Below are 10,054 nucleotides of genomic sequence, written 5' to 3'. Positions count from 1 at the left end.
TACTGAGAAGGCTATATGTTGAAAGGATAATCTAGGCGGTCAACCAGAAAGAATAAAAGCATGTTGCGTGTTCCAGGGAAGGAGCCACTTGTCTGTGAAAAAACATTTCCCTCAAACTAGGACATATCCCCTCACCCTTCTCACTCCCTAACTCCCCCTAACCCCCGTCATTCCCGTATCCTGCATTGAAAGGGGGAAAGAATGCTAAGCCTGCACAAATCTCTGTCATTATTCGTTTTGCAGGAGCAAGGCCCATGTCACAATGGGGCCCTAGCTATAGTTACACAAAAGAGAGAATGAAGAGAGAGAGAATAGAATAGCAAGAGAGAGACATGCCTGTCTGTCGCCAGCGGGGCCTGGATGGGGTATGAGGTTGGGAAAAGTGGCTTTACTATAAAGACATGATCAGTGCCCACAATCACCCCTGATGATGTAACTATGGGATGTTCCCTGTAAGGAAGGGTACTGCATCAATAGCGGAGGTGATACAGTAGCTACAGTGATAACAGCAGAAACCAACAACTATGGAGCTATGAACTAAAACTATGATAACATACCTCAGAGAACCATAATGCAACAATATGTTGAGTTCAGATCAGCATGTGATGACATTCTTTAGAGGATGGTTGGGTCATGTTGATTGTCGGTATAAGCTGATTATAACCACATAACACAGCAGTGGTAAACTTGTTGAGTGGTGTTTACTGGCGTGGTGATTATAGCCAGACTGGAGACAGCTAAGTGTAGACATGTGGCTGTGCTCCATGCAGATGACAGTCACTCTCATTTCTGCACTGTGGGGTTAGGGGGTCACTATCCCTGTCACGGTCACCTATCACCACAGACTGCCCAACCTCCCCCCACATCCCCCCCTGCATTCACCACTTGCCCATCCCTGCACTAGCCTAAACCCAAGTACACTCCACTCTGTCTACCACCCTACCACCAGCACAACACTTTGTCCCCTTCTACAGCAAGGGCACAGAGAATTTGACTCAGATAACCTTGACACGGAGCCTGGGCGCCCCATTCACATGCAACAGGACCTGACTATGTTGAGTGTCTCTGTGTTCGTTAAATTGTTACACGGTGTGTACAGTGAGGGAAAAAAGTATTTGATCCCCTGCTGATTTTGTATGTTTGCCCACTGACAAAGAAATGATCAGTCTATAATTTTATTGGTAGGTTTATTTGAACAGTGAGAGACAGAATAACAAACAAAAAATCCAGAAAAACGCATGTCAAAAATGTATTTTCATTTTAATAAGGGAAATAAGTATTTGACCCCTCTGCAAAACATGACTTAGTGGCAAAACCCTTGTTGGCAATCACAGAGGTCAGACGTTTCTTGTAGTTGGCCACCAGGTTTGCACACATCTCAGGAGGGATTTTGTCCCACTCCTCTTTGCATATCATTAAGGTTTCGAGGCTGACGTTTGGCAACTCGAACCTTCAGCTCCCTCCACAGATTTTCTATGGGATTAAGGTCTAGAGACTGGCTAGGCCACTCCAGGACCTTAATGTGCTTCTTCTTGAGCCACTCCTTTGTTGCCTTGGCCGTGTGTTTTGGGTCATTGTCATGCTGGAATACCCATCCACGACCCATTTTCAATGCCCTGGCTGAGGGAAGGAGGTTCTCACCCAAGATTTGACGGTACATGTCGCCGTCCATCGTCCCTTTGATGCGGTGAAGTTGTCCTGTCCCCTTAGCAGAAAAACACCCCCAAAGCATAATGTTTCCACCTCCATGTTTGACGGTGGGGATGGTGTTCTTGGGGTCATAGGCAGCATTCCTCCTCCTCCAAACACGTTGAGTTGATGCCAAAGAGCTCCATTTTGGTCTCATCTGACCACAACACTTTCACCCAGTTCTCCTCTGAATCATTCAGATGTTCATTGGCAAACTTCAGACGGGCATGTATATGTGCTTTCTTGAGCAGGGGGACCTTGCGGGCGCTGCAGGATTTCAGTCCTTCACGGCGTAGTGTGTTACCAATTGTTTTCTTGGTGACTATGGTCCCAGCTGCCTTGAGATCATTGACAAGATCCTCCTGTGTAGTTCTGGGCTGATTCCTCACCATTCTCATGATCATTGCAACTACACGAGGTGAGATCTTGCATGGAGCCCCAGGCCGAGGGAGATTGACAGTTATTTTGTGTTTCTTCCATTTGCGAATAATCGCACCAACTGTTGTCACCTTCTCACCAAGCTGCTTGGCGATGGTCTTGTAGCCCATTCCAGCCATGTGTAGGTCTACAATCTTGTCCCTGACATCCTTGGAGAGCTCTTTGGTCTTGGCCATGGTGGAGAGTTTGGAATCTGATTGATTGATTGCTTCTGTGGACAGGTGTCTTTTATACAGGTAACAAACTGAGATTAGGAGCCTACCTTTAAGAGTGTGCTCCTAATCTCAGCTCGTTACCTGTATAAAAGACACCTGGGAGCCAGAAATCTTTCTGATTGAGAGGGGGTCAAATACTTATTTCCCTCATTAAAATGCAAATCAATTTATAAAATTTTTGACATGCGTTTTTTTATTTTTTTGTTATTCTGTCTCTCACTGTTCAAATAAACCTACCATTAAAATTATAGACTGATCATTTCTTTGTCAGCGGGCAAACGTACAAAATCAGCAGGGGATCAAATACTTTTTTCCCTCACTGTATGTATATGGTCCCTTGGGGTGGCAGTTGGCTGTTTGAAGTTACAGTGTGACCATATTGGTTTTCCTAATGCCAGTCTTCCCAGGCAGTGTAGAGAGAGATATCACAAACAGATATTATGTGATGCATGCTTATTAAGCAATGCAACACAGAGAGAGAGGCATACATTCCTTTGATCTGAGGCAGTGTTCTCTGGAGATTGGGATGTTTCTGTTAGAGCATAGAGGGCTTTCTGCACACATCACATGCTTCTCTCCAACCTGGTGGATAGCAGATCTCAGTGTGCGCTGCTACTCTAATGCAGCCCAGATGGACCACTGTCACGTCTACTCCCGCTCCGGCGCTCGACGTTGCCGGTCTACTAACCACCGGTCCTGGCAACCCATCATTACGCACACCTGGCAACCATCATTACGGACACCTGCGCCCCATCATGAGGCACACCTGGACTTCATCACACCCTGATTACTTCCCCTTTATCTAGCACTCCGTTGTATCACCCATTATTATGTGTGTGAGTGAGTGTGTGGTGTGGATACATACATGTGACTGCGTGTGTGTGTGTGTGTGTGTGTGTGTGTGTGTGTGTGTGTGTGTGTGTGTGTGTGTGTGTGAGTGATGATCGGAGTGTGTGGGTTGGGAGGAGGGCTCATAAATCCTTATTTTTGTAACCATTACATTTATATGTTACGAATTTGCTAAACGTTCAATATGTTACGAAATTGCAAAATTTACAAAATGTTACAAATTCTAGCTAGGTGGCTAACGTTAGTTAGGCTTGGGGTTAAGGTTAGGGTTAAGTTTAGGAGTTAGGTTAAAAGGTTAGGGTTAGCTAAAAGGGTTAATGTCAAGGGAATGGTTAGCTAAAAGGGTTAGGGGTAATGTTAGCTAACATGCTAAGTAGCTGCAAAGTAGCTACAAAGTAGTTAGTAGTTAAAAAGTTGCTAAAATGCTAAAGTTGTCCATGATGAGATTCAAACTCGCAACGTTTGGGTTGCAATAAGTTTGCGTTATACAACCACCCAACTTTATTTTTGACTTAAGTAACCATCTGTCTTATGTAACCATACCAAATGTAACATATCATACTAATTTGAGTGTCCCGGATTTGCATTTACTATGTTACGTCTAGTCAATAAGACCAGGCTGGGCTGGCACTGGCTGAGAGGAAGGAAGGTGCAGATCAGTGAAATAGGAGGGGATGGGAGCAGGTGGGTACAGACAAGGGCTGTGTCCGAGTACCCATACTTGCGTCCTAAATAGAAGGCCGTTTGAGTATGCGAAAACTACAGTTTTATAGTATTTGAAATTTCGAAAATCAAGTATACTTTAAATGCTCGGATGTCATACTCATTTCAGCTTTTCATCTAGTAGAATTTGCTGCATACTATTGAGGAAGAGAATCCTCTTTTCACACCCACGTGTGTTCAACAACAGCTGATAATCAGAATGAATGAATGAATGGCAGGGAACAAGCACGATTGTGCATTCGATGACTTCTTAGTATGGATGAGTAGTATGTTGATAATTGTTGCTTACTGCATACGTTTGTACTAAACGGTACATTCTAAATAGTATGTAGTACAATTAGTACACAGCATGCAGTTTAAAGGTCCAATGCAGCCGCTTTTATCTCAATAACAAATCATTTCTGAGTGACAATTAAGTACCTTACTTTGAATGTTTTTCAATTAAAATGGTCAAAAAGAAACAAAAATAGCTTCTTAGCAAGATACATTTCTCAAGTAACTTTTAGAACTTTGTTTAGAACATTCCCCCCAAGTTTACTAATGAAAGACACTATAGCTGGTCTTAAACTGCTCATCTGGGAGGGTCTTTGTGCTTGTAGCTGCTCGTTATCCTAACCCCCTGCAGCTGGCACAATCACAACTCATTAGGACCATTTCCCCATGATCTCCCCCAATCAGTGCCGCCCTTCCACCCCCAGGGAGAGAGGCAGCCATCCACACTGGGCTGGGGGAGTATCCTTTCCCCCCTTTAACCTAGGCCTCTACCTACCATTTTCACCCTTCACCTTATTAATCTTCCTCCCTTTCTGCGCACCTTTTTCCCTCCATCATTTCCCCCTTTCCTCTCCTTCCCTCCTCTTACCAATTTCTCTGTCTGTTTCTTACTTTTCCTTCATTCCTCAAACCTCACTCGGCCCCTGCTTTTCCTTCCCCTCTCTCTGCCTCCAGCTGTCCCTCTCTCCCCTCATGCTACAGCTACAGCCGGGGGCCCTTTGAACTCAGGTAGCTGCCCGGAATTCCACAATGTGACCCCTGAAAGCATGGTCAAAGCAAACATTTCAACTGGTCGTTACTATAGCGACAGTCTTCCCAGGACTCCAAGATGGAATCCAAGATGGCGTAGTAGTGCAGTTCTGTTTTTGTCGTATGTCTGTAAATAGCCTGTAAATACCCTATTTTTCTGTATTTTTCGTACATATTTCCCTATCAGACTTTTTATCCTTCTACAAAATATACTTTCCTGCAACCCGCCTCACTCAATGTGGAACGGATTCTATTATTGACTTACCTTTATCTAGAATCTAGAATCTCCAGTTGAAACTAGCTAGCCAGCTAACTAGCTACTTGCTATTAGCCACAGCTAGCGGTATTTCACCCAGAACATTGGATTTTTTTCTGCGGGATTAATTTTAATCACTGGACATTAATCACCGGATATTCGGCCAGTCTGCACAGCGCGTTATCGACCCAGAACATATCAGTTTTTCCGCCGGAATCACTGAATCACTGGACCTTTAACTCCGGATTCATCGCTACCAGCTAGCTACAACAAAACGGACGCTGTGGTCTGGCTAATCATCCTGAGCTAGGCCCATCTCCCGGCTATCTACCTCTCTGTCAACCGGACGGGACCACCTAGTGTTGACACGGAGCCCCGCCGATCCTACACGACTGGTCTGCCGACGAAATCGTCTGATGTGGTTACTGCGTTAACCACGAAGATTCCATCTGCTAGCCCCGGCCCGCTAGCACCACGCTAGCCGTGGCCTCTTACTCACTAGTGCTTTACCACCGGACCTTATGATAACTCAGCTATACAGCTGATGTCTGCTGGACTGTTCCTTTTTACGGTACTACATCCTGTTTATGTTTAGCCTCAGCCCAAACATGGTTAGTTTATTGTTGTTTCGGTTATTTCTAATTGTACTATTTCACTGTAGACCCCCCAGCCTAGCTAAACCTGCCTTAGATAGCTCCTTTGTCCCTCCCCCTATACACGCGGGAGACCGACTCAATTGATGCCTCCAGCGATGCTATCTCTTTCATTGTTACCCAACGCTTAGGTTTACCTCCACTTTACTCATATCCTTCCATATCCTTGTCTGTACATAATGCCCTGAATCTTTTCTATAACACCCGGAAATCTGCCCCCCTTTATTCTATGTACCCAACGCACTAGAAGACCAGTTCTTAAAGCCTTTAGCCATATCCTTATTCTAGTCCTCCTCTTTTCCCTGGTGGTGGTAAAGGTAACCCAGGCCCTGCAGCCCTCAGTATCACTCCTACTCCCCAGGCGCTATCATTTGCTGACTTCTGTAATCGCAAAAGTCTTGGTTTCTTGCACATAAATATCAGAAGTCTACTTCCTAAGTTTGAGTTATTCACTGCGTTAGCACTCTCTGCCAACCCTGATGTTCTAGCAGTGTCTGAATCCTGGCTCAGGAAGGCCACCAAAAATTCTGAAATTTCCATCCCCAACTATAACATTTTCCGTCTAGATAGAACTGCCAAAGGGGGTGGAGTTGCAATCTACTGTAGAAATAGCCTGCAGAGCTCTATCATACTATCCAGGTCTGTGCCCAAACAGTTTGAGCTTCTACTTCTAAAAATCCACCTTTCCAGAAATAAGTCTCTCACTGTTGCCGCTTGCTACAGACCCCCCTCAGCCCCCCAGCTGTGCCCTGGACACCATATGTGAATTGATTGCCCCACCATTTATCCTCAGAGTTTGTACTGCTTGGTGACCTAAATTGGGATATGCTTAATACCCCAGCCATCCTACAATCCAAGCTAGATGCCCTCAACCTCACGCAAATTATCAACGAACCTACCAGGTACAACCCTAAATCCGTAAACATGGGTACCCTCATAGATATCATCCTGACTAACATACCCTCTAAATACACCTCAGCTGTCTTCAACCAGGATCTCAGCGATCACTGCCTTATTGCCTGCGTCCGTAGCGGATCCGCGGTCAAACGACCACCCCTCATCACTGTCAAACGCTCCCTAAAACACTTTAGCGAGCAGGCCTTCCCTAATTGACCTGGCCCAGGTATCCTGGATGGATATAGATCTCATTCCGTCAGTAGAGGATGCCTGGTTGTTCCTTAAAAGTAATTTCCTCTCAATCTTAAATAAACATGCCCCATTCAAAAATACAGAACTAAGAACCGATATAGCCCCTGGTTCTCCTCAGACTTGACTGCCCTTGACCAGCACAAAAACATCCTGTGGCGTACAGCATTAGCATCAAATAGCCCCCGCGATATGCAACTTTTCAGGGAAGTTAGGAACCAATATACACAAGCAGTCAGGAAAGCAAAGGCTAACTTTTTCAAACAGAAATTTGCATCCTGTAGCACTAACTCCAAAAGTTTTGGGACACTGTAAAGTCCATGGAGAATAAGAGCACTTCCTCCCAGCTGCCCACTGCACTGAGGCTAGGAAACACTATCACCACCGATAAATCTACAATAATCGAGAATTTCAACAAGCATTTTGCTACAGCTGGCCATGCTTTCCATCTGGCTACCACTACCCCGGCCACCAACTCTGCACCCTCTGCTGCAACTTGCCCATGCCCCCCTTCGCTGCAAAATCTGGACCCCTACAAATCAGCTGGGCTAGACAATCTGGACCCTTTCTTTCTAAAACTAGCCGCGAAATTGTCGCAACCCCTATTACTAGTCTGTTCAACCTCTCTTTCATAACGTCTGAGATCCCCAGAGATTGGAAAGCTGCCGGGGTCATCCCCCCTCTTCAAAGGGGTGACACTCTAGATCCAAACTGCTACAGACCTATATCCATCCTGCCCTGCCTTTCGAAAGTATTTGAAAGCCAAGTTAACAAACAGATCACCGACCATTTCGAATACCACCGTACCTTCTCCGCTATGCAATCCGGTTTCCGAGCTGGTCATGGGTGCACTTCAGCCACGCTCAAGGTCCTAAACGATATTATAACCGCGATCGATAATAGACAGTACTGTGCAGCCGTCTTCATCGACCTGGCCAAGGCTTTCGACTCTGTCAACCACCGCATTCTTATTGGCAGACTAAATAGCCTTGGTTTCTCAAATGACTGCCTCGCCTGGTTCACCAACTACTTCTCAGATAGAGTTCAGTGTGTCAAATCGGAGGGCCTGTTGTCTGGACCTATGGCAGTCTCTATGGGGGTGCCACAGGGTTCAATTCTTGGGCCGACACTTTTCTCCGTGTATATCAATGATGTCGCTCTTGCTGCTGGTGACTCTCAGATCCACCTCTACGCAGACGACACCATTTTGTATACATCTGGCCCTTCATTGGACACTGTGTTAACAAACCTCCAAATGAGCTTCAATGCCATACAACAATCCTTCAGTAGCCTCCAACTGCTCTTAAACACGAGTAAAACTAAATGCATGCTTTTCAATCGAACGCTGCTGGCACCCGCCCACCCGACTAGAATCACCACTCTCGACGGGTCTGACCTAGAGTATGTGGACAACTACAAATATCTAGGTGTCTGGTTAGACTGTAAACTCAACTTCCAGACTCACATAAAGAATCTCCAATCCAAAGTTAAATCTAGAATCGGCTTCCTATTTCGCAACAAAGCCTCCTTCACTCATGCTGCCAAACATGCCCTCGTAAAACCGACTATCCTACCGATCCTTGACTTCGGCGATGTCATTTACAAAATAGCCTCCAACACTCTACTCAGCAAATTGGATGTAGTCTATCACAGTGCCATCCGTTTTGTCTCCAAAGCCCCATACACTACCCACCACTGTGACCTGTACGCTCTTGTTGGCTGGTCCTCACTACATGTTCGTCGCCAAACCCACTGGCTCCAGGCCATCTATAAATCACTGCTAGGCAAATCCCCGCCTTATCTTAGCTCATTGGTCACCATAGCAGCACCCACCCGTAGTCTGCGCTCCAGCAGGTATATCTCACTGGTCATTCCCAAAGCCAACACCTCCTTTGGCCGCCATTCCTTCCAGTTCTCTGCTGCCAATGACTGGAGCAATTGCAAAAATCTCTGAAGCTGGAGACTCTTATCTCCCTCAATAACTTTAAGCATCAGTTGTCAGAGCACCTTACCGATCACTGCACCTGTACACAGCCCATCTGAAATTAGCCCACCCAACTACCTCATCCCTATATTGTTATTTATTTTGCTCTTTTGCACCCCAGTATCTCTATTTGCACATAATCTCTTGCACATCTAGCATTCCAGTGTTAATACTATTGTAATTATTTTGCACTATAGCCTATTTATTGCCTTACCTCCATAACTTGCTACATTTGCACACCTGTATATATATTTTCTGTTGTATTTTTGACTTTATGTTTTTTACCCCATATGTAACTCTGTGTTGTTTTTATTGCACTGCTTTGCTTTATCTTGGCCAGGTCGCAGTTGTAAATGAGAACCTGTTCTCAACTGGCTTACCTGGTTAAATAAAGGTGAAATAAAAATAAAATAAAATAAAAACTCCAACAGTGAGGTCAAAGTGAAGTGGGGTTGGTTTGGGTTGGGGATGTGGTAGGGACTGTGGGTGAATGGGAGGTGAGATGGATCAGAGATCCTATAGTTCTTTAGGACTCCAAAGGATTTGGTCTTCCTGCTTTATAAGAGTTGAAGTCTGAGGTCATCTGAGGTCCCATGTCCCACTTTCCCAAGGTATCATTCTCTTCTCTCTCCCTGTAAAGACAAGGCAGGAGGCCTGTAGGTGAGAACTTTATTTGTCCTACTTTTTACCATCCCTTCATCGTAGCTTAAGCATATGTGTCACGCTATGTCTTTCAGCGGCTGTATGCACTCAAGCAGATTCCCACAGTTATCTTCATTTGCCATACAAGGCTACTGTACTATTTGTTCCAGAGCAGCACTGAGGGCTTGTGTATTTGAATGAGGAAATATGATGCTCAGAAAAGTTTTCACATGTGGGACCTTGAAGAATGTTTGCCTGATACTGTTATGATTTAACTGGATAAGAACCCAAATGCAGACAAGTACACCAAGCCAGAGAAGTTTTAACAGGTTTATTTACAATGTTCAAAGTCCAGGTTTCCAAATATATGGGAAGAGCAAGTCCAGGTACAGGGAGGGTAACAGATCCAGATCAGGGCAGGTGTGGTACCGTAATG

Source organism: Coregonus clupeaformis, chromosome 19 (assembly GCF_020615455.1).
Source record: "Coregonus clupeaformis isolate EN_2021a chromosome 19, ASM2061545v1, whole genome shotgun sequence".
NCBI lineage: Eukaryota > Metazoa > Chordata > Actinopteri > Salmoniformes > Salmonidae > Coregonus > Coregonus clupeaformis.
The sequence above is the reverse complement of the archived record's forward strand: the minus strand, read 5'-3'. Positions refer to the sequence as shown.